This window comes from Pelodiscus sinensis, chromosome 25 (assembly GCF_049634645.1).
Source record: "Pelodiscus sinensis isolate JC-2024 chromosome 25, ASM4963464v1, whole genome shotgun sequence".
Lineage (NCBI taxonomy): Eukaryota > Metazoa > Chordata > Testudines > Trionychidae > Pelodiscus > Pelodiscus sinensis.
Genome location: NC_134735.1, coordinates 13995877 through 14008655, shown reverse-complemented (window position 1 = coordinate 14008655; position 12779 = coordinate 13995877). Strand labels below are relative to the sequence as shown.

General features: G+C 47.5%; 1 long non-coding RNA gene across 1 annotated transcript in view; it reads right to left on the bottom strand.

Annotated features, from left to right (window-relative positions):
• LOC106732426 (uncharacterized) overlaps positions 1 to 12779 on the bottom strand; it is a 36506-nt gene that overhangs the window by 21188 nt on the left and 2539 nt on the right. Inside the window, exons 2-3 of the long non-coding RNA XR_012897650.1 lie at positions 12356 to 12517; positions 8460 to 11374 (exon numbers count right to left, since the gene is read on the bottom strand). This is a non-coding gene — a long non-coding RNA (uncharacterized LOC106732426). The remainder of the gene's footprint in view (positions 1 to 8459; positions 11375 to 12355; positions 12518 to 12779) is intronic.

The window sequence follows — 12779 nt, the reverse complement described above, 5'->3', positions numbered from 1 at the left end:
AAAGGGATTACCCGCTACATTCCACATTCTAATGACATAAAAGGCCAAATGCTAGGTACTTAAAAACACTTAGAACCCTCTCTGTCAGCTTCATTTATCATGGAAACGACAGGAGGCCTCCGACTTGCAAGGGGATGCGTTCCAGAGGAAGTGTCGCAAGTTGGGGGCGTTGTAACCCGAACCCACATTTACGGTAGTTGCCATGCGCTGTTGTAAATGCAGGATGAGGACGTAAGTTGGGGGTTTCCGGCCCCTTCCGCACATACACAAATGGTTGTAAGTGCGTGGGGTCGTAACTCGGGCGGTTGCATCTCAGGGGCCTGCTGTATTCTTTTCCCATTTTTTCTCCTCTCCTCTCCTTCCCTTCCCTTCCCCATCCTCTCTCTCTGCTATTTATTTGGGACTTGGACCCCTTACATCCCATTCATCTGAAGAAGTGGATTGTGCCCATGAAAGCTCATGAAACCATCTACATTTTTGTTAGCCTATAAGGTGCTGCTAGAGTATAAATTTTTTTCATTTCCAGCCCTCACAATAGGTGGTTAAGGCCCATTGCTCCCTCCCAGACAGAGAAAATTAAAATACAAGAACAGAGCCCACAGTCATAACTCCACATACAAAAACGAGTATGAGTATATGAGTAGCAGACATAGAATCATAATAGAGAGGTGGCTGCGTTAGTCTGATCTTGCGAAAACAAAAGGAAAAACCGTCTGGCCCATGAAAGCTCATCACCTATTAAACCATCTTGTTAGTCGTTAAAGTGCTACATAATTTTTCCTTTTGTTTTAGACATAGACTCAGTGTAGCCTGAGCTTTCAATTGACACCTCACCTGGCACACTTTGTACAGAATTTGGACCAAACACAAACTAGTGGGCGCAGCAGTGACCTGTCTGCTCATTATAAAATCCAATAATGTGGCAAGGGGTAAGAAACAATTTGGAGAAAGGAAGCCTTTGTTGAATATAATCACACACAGACATCCTTGCCAACTAACTAGTGGCACAGTTGACATCCCTGAGCTACCAAAGGTTCTCCAAAAAGTCAGGAAAGAGCAGATTTGACATTCCTGATAATTAAAAGGATAAACAAGGGGAGGGGGAAAAACATTAATAAAGCCTTTCAAGTCCCATTAATGTATCATAAAGGAACAAAACAAGTTCTAGCCCATTTTTAAAGAAAAACCATTGCTGGCCCCATTAGCAGAGCACAATATCCCCCACAGGCAGGAAGAGAAAGAATCCTGCTTATAACGGTATCTCCGAGGGCAGAGTTCAGGAGGCAGAAGGTTATTACTCAACCCAGAGCTTGGCCAGAGCACTAAGATGGCCTGCAAAATAATTTCTTTTAACAGGGGATTGTACCTTTTTTGCATCTTTATAATGGACAAAGAAGGCCTAAGAGGGGTCCCCTTCCCCCAAGGGACAGTTCTCTGCTCCATTTGTACCTTACAGGAATGTCGAGCCCTGTTGTTTGTTTAACACGGTTACACACGCCAGGCAATTGCAATCTCATTTGCCTCCAATGTTTTGGTCCCTCAGAAGGCGGGAGATGGCAGCAGGAGCCAGGCGCGGTGCAGGCACCATGGTGCACATTTCTGACATGGAGCTTTGCCACTACCACTCACCTGCCCACAAACCCACTGCTCTGCCAGTGCGTCTCAGCACTGCACTCCTACCACTCCTTTCTAGGACTCCCATCCCGGGCTCCTCACGCCCCAGGGCGCAACACATACAGAGTGGGTCTGTGTTCAGGATAAATGCCCACTGGGGATTAAATCGAGACCCCCAAATCCACTTCACTGGGGCCTACTCAGATCCAATGTTGCAAGAGCTGTTTCTAGTTAACCCCCTTTGATATATTTCTAAGAACTAGGGGGACAAAAACACCGTCTTCAAGTCTGCAATAATCATATCAGTCCCAGTCCTGTTTCAGGCTCCTTTGGTTGTAGTGCTGTAGCTAAGGCTCATGCAGGATGATCAGCCAATAGACCACATGGATCTCATGTCATCTGTCAGGGCAGGATCGAAGGCTGAGCTGACCCTGCTGGCACTGGACTGGATCGACGGAATTCTGTCTACACCAAGCCTGACGCTCAGGCAGCGAAGCCATCTGCCACACAGGCTGCATATGCACCTACTGATGGCACGTACGACCTCCCCCCCAATATTACTCTGTGAGATGCTCGGATGCTGCCTTTGAAATATTTATCCTCACAACAGCCCTTGGCGGTAGGAAAACACTAAGGGTACGTCTAGACTACAGGGTTTTGTCGACGGACGTTTTGTCGACAGGTACTGTCGACAAAACTTCTGTCGACATAGAGCGTCTAGACACATTCAGTTCTGTCGACAAAGCAAGCTGCTTTGTCGACAGAACCCTGTAGTCTAGACGCAACCTACAGGCAATAACACCTTCTGTCGACAGAACTCTGTCGACAGAAGGTGTTATGCCTCGCAAAATGAGGTTTACCAGCATCGACAAAACTGTAGCATCGACAAAACCTCGCAAAATGAGGTTTACCAGCATCGACAGAACTCAGCGGTAGTGTAGACGCAGGTATAGTTTTGTCGACAAAACTCAGTAGTCTAGACACACCCTAAAAGTCCCATTTTACAGATTGGGAGCTGAGACACAGAGAACCTAAGCAACTCATCGAGGGTCACACAGGTGTCTGATGCAGCAGGGCCCAAAATGTCAGTCTTCAAAGTATTGAGCTAATGCCTGAAGCCCTAAACCATTCTTCCGCTCCAAGCATTACTCTAAACAGGACTCCAGCCCAGTGGTGGGCAACCTGTGGCCCATCGGGGCTCAATGTGCGGCCCGCGAGACATTTTGTTGCTGTTGCCCATGCACAGCATTGCCAGATTCCGCTGGGTTTTGTCCACACGGTTTGTTTCCTACCAGCATTACAAAAGTGACACGATTGAAGCGGGAGCATGTGAAGCGAGGGGTGTGTGGATTGCACACAACACAGAGCCACACGCGCCCTCTGCAGACAGTCAAAGCGCTGGTATGGGGCAATCGGCACAGCCCGCAAATTCTAGGTCTGCAAGCGCAGTAAGTAAATCTACCTTGTCCCGGGAGACCGTCTTGGCTAGGACATTGTTGTGGCCCACTGAGATGAGGAGGGTCAGTCATGTGGACCTGTGATGGGACTTGCATACGTTGCAACAGACCCACACTCAAGCCTAGGTTGCCCCCAGGACAGTACAGACAATATGTCATGTATCCGGGACAGCACTACACTGTCAGTCTGGAGCTACATTAACTTCTTTAACAGTGTTGTGAAGAATTACATCAGCCACTGAACGTGGTTTGTTCAATGTACACTAACCACAAAGCCATGGATTGAAAACTGGTTAAAAGGCAGGAAACAAAGGGTAGGAATAAATGGTAAATTTTCAGAATGGAGAGGGGTAACTAGTGGTGTCCCCCAAGGGTCTGTCCTGGGACCGATCCTGTTCAACTTATTCATAAATGATCTGGAGAAAGGGGTAAGCAGTGAGGAGGTAAAGTTTGCGGATTATACCAAACTGTTTAGGATAGTCAAGACAGAAGCAGACTGTGAGGGACTCCAAAAAGATTTCACCAAACTGAGTGATTGGGCAAGAAAACGGCAAATGAAATTTCATGTGGATAAGTGTGAAGTAATGCACATCGGGAAAAATAACCCCAACTATACGTACAGTATGATGGGGGCTAATTTGGCTACGACAAATCAGGAAAGAGATCTTGGAGTTATCGTGGATAGTTCCCTGAAAACTTCCACACAGTGTGCAGCGGCAGTCCAAAAGGCAAATAGGATGGTAGGAATTATTAAGAAAGGGATAGAAAATAAGACACAGAATATCTTACTGCCCCTGTATAAAACTATGGTACGCCCACATCTTGAATACTGTGTACAGATGTGGTCTCCTCACCTCAAAAAAGATATTTTGGCCTTGGAAAGGGTTCAGAAAAGGGCAACTAAAATGATTAGGGGTTTGGAACGGGTCCCATATGAAGAAAGGTTAAAATGACCAGGACTTTTCAGTTTAGAAAAGAGGAGACTGAGGGGGGATATGATAGGGATATAAAATCATGAATGGTGTGGAGAGGGCGCATAAAGAAAACAATAAAAGAACTAGAGGACACCAAATGAAGTTAATGGGTAGCCGGTTTAAAACTAATAAAAGAAAGTTCTTCTTTACATAGCGTGTAGTCAACCTGTGGAACTCCTTGCCAGAGGAGGCGGTGAAGGCTAGGACTATAACAGAGTTTAAAGAGAAGCTAGATAATTTCATGGAGGTTAGGTCCATAAAAGGCTATTAGCCAGGGGTTAGAAATGGTGTCCCTTGCCTCTGTTTGTCAGAGGCTGGAGAAGGACGGCAGGAGACAAATCGCTTGATCACTGTCTTTGGTCCATCCTCTCTGGGGCACCTGGTGCTGGCCACTGTCAGCAGACAGGCTACTGGGCTAGGTGGACCTTTGGCCTGACTCAGTAGGGCCGTTCTTATGTCAGCCTCCTGCCAGCTGACTCGACTATTCACAGCCCTTTTCAAACCCGGTAACATTTCACTGTTGTCATGGGGCGAACTCACCGCCACGCCGCCTCCTGCTGGGAGCACTGGGAATTAGCTCTTGTCAGCAAGGCGCCTCCCTCTGGCTGGTGTCTCCCCCGTCGCTCCATTCTCCAATTCCAGACCCACATCACTCCTGGAGCACAGCGTCCTCTTCAGGACACCGCCCTCCAGCAGCACCCATTCCAGGGGTCTCTCTTCCCCCTTCTGGGGGTGTATGTTAAATCAGCAGTCCGGCATCTCTGCAGCCCCAATGTCCTCCGAGCGTAGCCCCTCACTTCAGGGGCAAGCCACACACAAAAAATGGGACTAGATATGGTGCAAGGGGGGAATCCAGGCCCACCCACTACTCTAGGTCCCAACCTAGGGACCCTCTGGCAGCAGCCTTGTCCTGCCCTCCTCCACTGCCTCTAGTTCCCTGGGCCACTTGCCCTGTGATCCTTTGCATCCTCCCTCTTCTAGACCCCTTGAGTTTGCCCAGCACTGCTCTATCAAAGATGCTTCTCAGAGGGCCAGGGCCAGGGCCAGGGCCAGGGCCAGGGCCAGGGCCAGGGCCTGCGCCTGGGCCTGGGCCTGGGCCTGGGCCTGGGCCTGGGCCTGGGCCTGGCCAGGGCCTTCCCTGGCCAGGGCCTAACTGACTCCTTCAGCTGGGCAGCTCCCTATATATAGGGCTGCTCCAGCAAGCTATATTCTGATTGGTTCTTTAAAAGCTTCCCCCTGAGAGGCCAAGGCTCTGCACAGGCTCCCTCCAACCTGCATTAACCCCTTCTAGCCAGTGTGGGGTAGTCACCCCACCACAATGATACAGACCAGCCCTTCCAGATGCTGTCCTAAGATTGAGCTGTTATAGTAAAGGCCTTTCTGGCCATTTCTAGGGGCTGCCACCGGTGGAATTTAAAGAGCCCAGGACATCCGCCAAACGCCTCGTTAATATTTCTTCTTTCAGCTAAATAGGTGTCTGTGTCCATAGCTGAGACCAAGCATTGTAATGTGGTCAGATATGCTCCTGGGGCTGGTTTTGCAACTTGTACTCATGCTAAGAAGCACTATGCAAGCAGTCCCATTAATGAGTGTACCTGTCTGAGCATGTGGCACTCAAAGTCAAGATTGTAGGATCAAGCCCAGAGAACTTGTTTATCCACTGCTTTGCACCCTGCGCAGCCATTTACCCCTGTGCAACGTGGGCGAAAACATTACTATTAGATTAGGAGCCTGGAGAAGTCTGGTTTGGCAGCATGGGTATAAATAGCTACACAGGAGCATCAGATCCCTGGCTCTACTCAGATGCTGCTGCGCACTGTACCCTATGGCTTGTGTTACCCCTATTCTAGAGGTTAACAAGAGGCAGTGCTGTCAAGGCACCCTCTTTCACCTGTGCGACGCCCACTAAACACAACACAATGTAAAAGGGGAAATAGCTTTTGCTTCCTTTCCAAACAGAATCATCCAATTCAGGAGTGATTGACAGCAAACCAAATCTGAGCACTTGGAAGCCCAAAAAATTAACTTAACCCCCTTTCAAATTACACATCAAGATAGAGTAGATGGGTGGTGCCATTTGGAGCTTTCTTGTTTTGTTTTGTTGAACCCTAAGGAAGATATCCACTTACACATCAGGAACTGGGTTTGAGTCTGTTCCATGGGATGTAACACCAGCTGGGGAATTAGGAACAACTCCTGACATTCTCTCTTCTTTTATTTTTATTAGTTACTTGAGGGTGAGTAACATTTCAACTAGGGGGGTGGAAACAAGATGTAACCCTTTTTATTTTCTTGGTAGTAAACATAAGCTTGGATGTTGTGAATTTAGTGCTGATGGAAGGAGATGGCCTATTTATCCCTGTAGGGATGGGTGGAGATCCCAAAAGAACAGACTGTAACCTACCCCCACACGCCTGCCAAACAAAAACATAAGGAAGGTAAATAGCACAACGAATGCAAAAACAGGAAAGGCACATGCTAAGGGACTGTTACAGCTTGACAGCCCTGGGAATTGAAATCCTTTTATCTACAAATACGTACAGCAAGAGTAGTGGAAGTGCATGACAACCCCCTAGGTACCCTGCAGATGGACCTCACTCCACATCTGGAAGGACCCCCTGAGGAGTAAGGAAGGAGTGCTGTCTCCTAGCCTATTCAAACCTTGATCTTTTAAAAGAACATTACAAACGTACAGGGTTGGTGAAATGTGAACACATTAGACGGCAGCACAAACCACTGCTATCTGCTCCTTAAATACTTGCCACAAGGTACCTTGTAAATATCCAATGATTTTCCCCGTCCCACACACACACTTAGGATGCATCTACACTGAAGGGCTTAACTCTAAATAAGCTACGCAAATGGAGCTATGTCAATTGTGTATCTTAGTTTGAAATCAAAATAGAGAGCGTCTATACAGCACTTATTTTGAAACAGTGCACTCTTCCTCCAACTTCCCTTATTCCTCAGACAGTGAAGGTTACAGGAGTCAGAGTAAGAAATGCTCCAGCTCGACAGTATTTCGACATTATTTCAAAACAACTGCCTGCTGTGTAGACGCGGACTAAGTTATTTCAGAATGGTATTGCTGTGTAGACGCACCCTTAGATGCAGTGTGCAGCAATACACACTGTTTACCAAAGTGGCAGACGTCTGTCTGAGAAATCATCACGTCTCCATCATTGCAAAATACTGAATCCCAATAATAAAACCAGCAGACACGTTTGTATTTGTAATGCAGTTTTGCCACCGCTTCTCTCAAATATGCCATTAGGAGCTGGGGGCTCGAAGTCAGGCAGGACAATGTTTCACTTACTGAGATAAGGAATCAAAGTTGTTACAAAAAAAAAAAAAAAAAAAAGCAAGCGCCAAACATCTATACTAATTTGAAAATATCACAAAGAATTCTTGGATTTATTTCTTGCATCAGACTACATCATCATCATAGAGAGTGTTTTCTATCCAAATTTAAGACGTTATTTTATGTTATAATAGAGAACAGATTTTCATCACATAGTTTTCCTCATTGAATGTATAAATTACTTTCAGTATGTAGTGGGCAGGTCACTTAAGCTTTTTGAAGCCTCTGGCGTTTGCTCCATGCATCTTCAAAAAAAATAAAAAAATAAGCATCCCAGGCTAAATCCATCCCTAATCTAACTTCACTGGCTTCAGGAAGCCTCCCTGAGGGTACGTCTACACTATTTCAAAATAACTGCTGTGCATTGTTTTTTCAAAATAACGTCAGTCAAAATAACCTTGAGAGATCAGTAGGAGGAAAGTCTCTTTCTTATTCAAGAACTACTAGTATCACCGATGAGAAAACTATTTGGGTCAATTTCAAGTGCAGAGCTAAAGCTAGAAAATTAAAATTAACCTCTCACAGGCTGGATTCTCGCACACAAACCCATTCATTTTAAAAGCAGAGCTCACTCATGGGAGAGACTGAGTACCCTTCCATTCCTTCTGAAGTCAACAGGAGTCAAGGAGCTGACAGGATCAGGCCCTAATCTTTCATCCAGTCAAGCATCTTGAATGTCGGTGTGTTTAACAAGGAGAACTGGAAATGATTGGATGGCTACTAGGTACCCCTGAATCCTGCCATGTGCTTACAATGGGCTCTTTCAAAATCCCCTGAAAGATCTCAGCAGTTTCTAGGATCAGGCCAAGTTTAGCAAGAGGTCCCTGGTGTCACATCAATACTAACTATCCAGATGTTCCAGTTGTTGACTAGCTCTGCCTCCATACACCCCCCCACACATTAGTAATAGACGCCCTCTTGCTTCTATTATGAGCTGCTGCTTCCTTGTCAAGCCACTGATCTTCAGCAAGTGGGAATTCCACTGCCAAGTTTTGTTCTATGAATAGCAGTCACATCAGAAGAAGAACAGCCAGTAAAACACTTATCTCCTACCTGATCAAATGTAATCGTCACAGGATCTGGGCTGTTTGTGCTTTCACTGCTTCCAGTATTGGTGGCTTATCCCAGGAGAAAGCATGCTCTGATTTATCCAATTGAGAGGGGGAAATACAAAGAAATCTTAAAGATACTGGAACCACTTACAACAGAGTAAATCACTAACAGTTTGAATGTGTTTGCAGAATGTCATTATGTAGTAACAATCAGCGAGCAACTGACTGCTGATCGGTGGGCTGTCTACTGATCAGTGGGCTCTCTACATTGACTGATGGGTTTCAGTGCAGTTCTCAGTGGGAAAGTGTCCAGCTTACAAAAACTGACATCAAACTGACCCACTAACTAGCAGTCTCAGCAGAGACTTCAATCGGAAGAGGCAGTGTGGTTCAGCAGATCAGAACACCAGGAGCTGGAACATCTGTTCCCCAGTCTGCCCCTGACTCATTGATTGATGATGCTGAGTGAGCAAATTACTTTACCTCTCTGTGCTCTGGTTCTCCATCTGTAAATGAAGCAAAGTAAAAGCCTCGGAGAGCTATGGATGAAAAGCACAAGATTATAACTAAATATTATGGCTAACCTCCTTCTTCCCTCCAGCTGAGGCTTTGCCTACACTTCCAAGTTAAAAGCGCGGTGTGATCATACCACCAGTCCCAAGAGAGAGCTCTTCAGATCCCACAGCGTCAGACCCCACTGTCATCAAGACAGCGCCATTCTTAAGCACTATATTCATACCATTAAATGAAAAGAAAACCCAAACAAAAAAACCAAGAGGCCGTATGCTTGACAGTATCAGTCTTGCAAACAGTCATGCTGTCATCATCTTGCACTATATATGCAGGCCCACATGCAGGAATTGCTGCGGGAGTGCTTTTTTTGTAAATGTGGACACCAAGGGTGTGAATGTACCCCCCTCCCCCCACTCACCCCCATGGTCTTCCTTAAGTGGGGGAATCAGCCCCAGCCTTCCCCCTGCTGGGCAGAGCCTGAGGGAGGGAGGGTCGGGCAGCTCGCCACTCCTGCCTTTCCCCGGCCAGCTGGAGCATGCTTACTTGGGGGACCATGGGCGGAAGGTGCTTTCACACCCTTCACATACCCCTCTCGCATACAGGCCTGATATGCAGCCTTTATTAAAGCCACAGCTCCTGGAGTACTGTGATTATATGAGAATTCCAGCTTTCATTTCAACAACAGCAACAAAAGTTTCTGGCCCTCATGGTTGAAGAGGACAGCTGGAAAGTGTGATCCACATGCACCATACAAACTCTAAAAGCAGAAGGCAAATGAAAAGAACACAGTGTGTATCATTTCATTTCTCTTTTAGATCATCTTACAATGTTTAAAGAGCCGACATGGGTGCTGACACTTGGGGATGGCGATACTGCAGTCTGATGTGATAGGACCAGGCCCTGCCTAACTCAAAACTTTTGGAATTTCCTTAGCCCACTGCAAAATCCTGGGAAATACCCTGGGGGCTGGAAATTCTTGCAGGGGGAACCTGATGGGTGAGTTTTGCTTTCTGTCCCTAGCAAGTTTCATGCACTACCTCCATGCTGTGGGCTCCAAATGGCCAGTGCTCTAGGGAAGGAATTAAACAAAGGTTAAAACCAAGGGTGGGGAACCTCAGGCCCCAGGGCTGGATGCGGCCCCCAGCTTGTCTGGATCTGGTGCCCAAGACGCATGGCTACCCGCAGCAGTAAGGAGCCTGTGCTGGTTCTCCAGCCCCTCCCACTGCCCCATTGCAGGGCTGTAGCACACAAAATCTACTAGGCGGCCCCCTAGGCTCTCGTGTGCGAGGGAAACGTGGGGAGTGTCTTTCTCCTCAGCTGGGGGCCACGTCAATGAGGGTTTAGGGGTTGGGAATCTTTTTGCTTCTCACTTGTGAGCAACCCCCAACTGATTTTTCTGTGGATCAGAGGGCCTGAACCCAAAAAAGGTTCCCCTGGTTTAAACACCCCTTTTAAATCATTCGCTCATAAAAACGTTTCCGGAGGGAAACTTTCTGCGTTACACAGGCTTGTGCTGCCCTCTCTTGTTCTGACAGGAGCAGAGCTGGCCACAAATCTGCAGCTAGGCGTATGGATGTCCATGTGGTTCTGCTTTATTCAGAACTAGCTGGAGTTACCCGGCTTTGCTCAGGAAACCGGAGGAACAAAATGTAGAAAAACAGTAGTCCATTATCTTTTTTTGAATGGTAGAAAAGTTGCACTGATTTCTATAGGCAGGGCTCAATAAATAATACAGTCTACTCACCCGTGGTGAGTAGATTGCAACCCGGAAGAGCCGGGTTCGGGCAATCTGCGCATGCGCCGATCGCCGGACAACGCGGCTGGCGAGCGGGGCTGGCCATGGTTCAGCGAGCCCTGTCTATAGGGATTAAAATATAGGTCCACATCATCCCCGGAGGGCGGGGGTGTGACCCCAGGTGGAGGGGAGGTTACACGCGGGAGGGGTGCTCCAGCTCACGCCCGGGGCTGCAGGTGCTGCGGGGGGCAGGGCAGGTGCCTGAGCCGTTGTGCACGTGGGGGTCAGCGCAGGTGAGAAAAGAAGGTCACTTATGTAACCTCACGGGCGGGAGTCCCGGACAGCGCTGGAGGCTGCAGGCGGCAAGCACGGGATCTAGGGTGGGCGGGGTGGCCCCTGCAGTGCAGCGAGTTACTTTTTAATTTTTACAGCTTAAGCTCGGGCCCGATCATGTCCAAAAGTACCTTACAACCTTCTCCTGGATGAAAGGTTATCCCATGCTACGTTTGGTTGCGGTAGCTCTTGTAGTGTCCAAGTTATTAGAGCACAAACTTACCAACATTCTCCTTTATATATTAGATGGGAAAGGGATCTGGCAACCACTTTCTGGCATGGAGAGAGTAAACAACTGGCACTTCTTCCTCTCTGCTGCTCTCAGTGTGTGGTTCCTATTACACAGAAGGAAGGTTCAGAGGTTTGGGCTATTGCAGCTAATGCTGCACACCTGCCCGTCCATTGTAGCTGAGGAGTTTACAAGCAGGCAGACAAATGAGGGACCTCAGTTGGCTCTGGTGTGAGCAGGCTTCACCCTCACTGACTCCAATGCATCTGGTTTCATCTGGGATGAATTGGGTCCCACATCACAAAACAACCTTGGCCCCAAGTGGCCCGTTTCTTTAGCAGTCTCAGCGATGAGCCGAAGGAGTGAATCCCCCCTCACTCCTGGAGAGGACCTCTCCATAGCAAAGCCTTTGGGGACAGGGTGGACAAAGCCGGCATTCATGTTGCCATATTGTGTCTGTTTGATGCGGAAAGATGGGACTGCCAATCTGGCTCCTTCACCAGCAGTTCACGATTCCCGCAGGTGCACAGCTGTGCACTGACATTTTAAAATACATCTGCGTTTCTTGTGTACAGACATACATAACTGCACATGCAGAAGGAAAACCCTTTACAAAATCCTAACACACCTTGGTCACATACAGATAGTACAGTCAGCAAGAGACCAAACCCAGAACCTTCAGCCTCAAAAACACAAGTCTCCACCAGGGTTCCCTCTAAGATTTTCCATCCATGAGTGGACTGAATTTTGTCTTGTGCACCAATATTGACGTCATGTGCGCTTGTTTGGACGTGTGCCACTGTGGCACCCACCTGTTACTAATGTTACCCCGCACAAATAACAGTTCTTTCTCCCTTCCACACTGTAGGGACACACACCTTTACCCAATTCCTAGGGCTCAAGGTGCAACCCTGTTAATTTACACACCCAGCCTTACCCAATTCCTAGTGCTCAGGGTGCATCTTCCTGCGGGTTGGCAGGATCTTTAGCCACTGAAAGAGCCTCACACCGTAATATCCTTATACTCTATTTATTGACAATTCCCGAACAAACAGAATACATATGCTAAGCACAGTGTCATACTCACCAATCCTACTACAGGCAGACTCTCCCTGTTGGCCAAGCAAGGTCAGTCTCTCTGGATCTTCGCTGCTGCACGTCACATCGTGCAGTGGAGTCCTGACAGCTCTGGTCTTAGGCTAGTGGTCTTCAACCTTTTTAACCTTTTTCTGTAGCCATATTGGAAGACCTTTTTAACCACAAGATCACTTTTTTAATTTAAGTGAAATGTAAGATCTACCTCAAACCCAAATACTCTTGCCCCACTTCCCTCCCCCCCTTCTTTGAGGCCCTACCCCTGCTCCACCTCTGAAGCCTCACCCTGCTCACTCCATCCCCCTTCCTCCCTGAATCTCATTTTATATATATCTTATGCAAGAAAAAAAATACTAAAAATGGACCATTAACAAGGTGCAGGACCTGCATCCAGCCACCCTGAAAACCACCCAGCT